At 31.3% G+C, this 2,630-nt stretch overlaps 1 protein-coding gene across 1 annotated transcript in view; it reads left to right on the top strand.

The window, feature by feature from the left end:
• LOC110038420 (DNA-binding protein SMUBP-2) overlaps positions 1-2,630 on the top strand; it is a 110,961-nt gene that overhangs the window by 107,328 nt on the left and 1,003 nt on the right. The gene's annotated exons all lie outside the window — the stretch shown is intronic.

The raw sequence follows: 2,630 nt of genomic DNA on the forward strand, positions 1-2,630 counted from the left end.
TTTATATATATATATATATATATATATATATATATATATATATATACACACGTAAATTAAAACGTCATTCCAAAGCGGGCAATGAGATTTCAATTTCGGCTGCCGGCAGCTTCTTACGGGCGACCCCCAAACAAACCTCTTCCTTACTTTTTAGCGCCGACAGTCACCTTTTGAGAACAATGCGAAAACATTTAGGCACTCAACTCCAATTATCAAATGCTTACCATCCTAAAACAAAAGTCTGAATCATGATGGTTAACCAATTCCTTCCTGATATCCAAACTCGACGTACAACCAAACTATTCATGCAGATCAAACAAAAATCACTCTCCAAATATCTTACCACAATTATAAGATGCATGCCAACAGACCCTTAGAGCATAAATAAAGAATAAACAACGAGTCATTCACTCATATAAAGTATAACTTAATACAAACAGTGATAACAAACAAGGAATGATTCACTCCTACAAAGAAGAGTCGAGCAAAATGTTTGATCTTCATCAGTTAAGAAATAAATTGGATTTAATAACCATGTTAAAGACTTTTTGAAACAATGGCACATTTCCTTGTGTTGTTGCTTTGAGAAATGAAGGGATTTGACATAAAAATAAAACGCTCAAAACAAAAATAAAGGGATACAACATTTCTTTATCATGCTCAAGCCTCCTATCACCAAATATTTAACTAAAGTGGAAGAAGATGTGCGTAAAATGCCCAAAAATTGTAAAGAACGACATAACATTCAGCATAACAGTAAGAACACAAAGGGATTAGATCTGACATTGGGAAAGCTCCATAAAATCACATAAAAGAAGAGGAGGAAGAGAGGAATGAGATGAGCCTAATCCCAAACTATTATTGGAGAGGGTTCTCAACAATAAAATGAAAAATTGTACTATTTTTTTTTTTTATACTTTCAGATGAAGAACACATCCAAACGACAAGGAAATGAATTGAAAGCCTGAGGGATCTGTGGGAGTTTAGAGATGCAGGGTATGCTAAGAGAGTTGAGGGAGAAATAAGACCAAACCTATGAGAAATGAGTTCGCGAAATGCTGTTGTAAAATGGAATCTCAAACCGCAAACAACATTGCGGCACGGCTGGAGGATGCTTCGTAGCGTAAACACTATGCCAAACAAACCCTAAACATGCAACATAACCCGATACTCCCATGTATCCATTGAAATAAAACAATTCTGTTGCATAGAAGCATCTTAAGACATTTCATTCACATAATTACAGAACTTCTAAAAAATATTAGAGTTCATATACATAACATTAATTTTTCATCATATACATGACATGATTTTGATCTTATGACAAAACTAAATATTAAAACATAAAACTGTAAATTCAACTTTAGCATGATTTATATCTTATGCCAAAACTAAATGTTAAAATATAAAGTTGTAATTTAAAAGTTGATTTTCACCTAAGCTCAATCTTATTTTCCATTTGTCTGTATCAACAGTTAGAAAAATTATATGGTGGATTGTGAAGCTCAACAAGATATACCATTTTAATATATAATTTAAATACTCAAAGGAAAGAAAACATAATATTCTAAACTTAAATTTGGCATAAGAATTGAAGTTATGATCATAGGCTAGTTTGTTGCATTATATATAATCATTATGAAATCAATTCCTTGAATAAGAACGTAATATAATAGTATTTTAATTGTACTAATGAAATTATTACAGAAATATGCCCTATGTTATTTAAGTGTACTAGTGGTTATACTTCAAGTCAATGGCAACATATTATTCAATAGCTTATTTTATTTACTTTGTCATATCTTATATAGCTTTAGAATTTGACTTATATGGATATCTAAGTTCTTCAGCCATTATAAGATCTAAGATTGTATCTGGCCCATACCAGGTATAATCATGAGATGGTTGTCACCCAGCATGTCAATTAATATCATCAAGTTTAATAGACACCAAGTCCAACCTATTACTATCCCTATAGAACTGCCTCTTAAATCTGTGTCAAAAGCTTGATGATCATTTTTCTACAACATACATGTTTCTTGGATTAGATTGAGTATCAGATAAGAACTTGAGTTTAAAACTTGGAGAAGCTTCCTCACACCAATCATTATGAAACATTGATCTTTTGTATACAATATATGAAATATAAATTTCTTGTATCATAAACATTTTCCAAGTTACCAATTCAAAATTAGATAAAAAAAAATTTCCAAATACTATTTTACCTCCAAATGAACTCTCTTCGTACAAACCTTAATGCCGAACACTTTGCTTCAAGGTTTTTTAGCCTGAGAAACATGAAAATTTGGATTTTTACTTATGAATCTTAGCTTCCTCTCCTTCTCCTTCTCCCTTTTAGTGTCTTGCTCTCTGTTTTATTGTCTTGTAGGTCACTTTATGCAAATCGGCATGAAATGTGAGCCCTTGGGCTTTCCTTTTTAGATAATATTTCCTAAATCAATCACAGCCGCCACCATCTGTCTCTGCATATTCAGCCAAGTGAGTTTGTAATAACTCGTACAATAAGATAGTTTTATTAGTGGTGTATTAATCCATAAACATTAATATTAATTTAAACTTTGTTCATATGAATTATTAAAAGATTCTATATATATATAGATTTCAATTTC

Source organism: Phalaenopsis equestris, unplaced genomic scaffold (genome assembly GCF_001263595.1).
Source record: "Phalaenopsis equestris unplaced genomic scaffold, ASM126359v1 Scaffold232799, whole genome shotgun sequence".
Classification (NCBI taxonomy): Eukaryota; Viridiplantae; Streptophyta; class Magnoliopsida; order Asparagales; family Orchidaceae; genus Phalaenopsis; species Phalaenopsis equestris.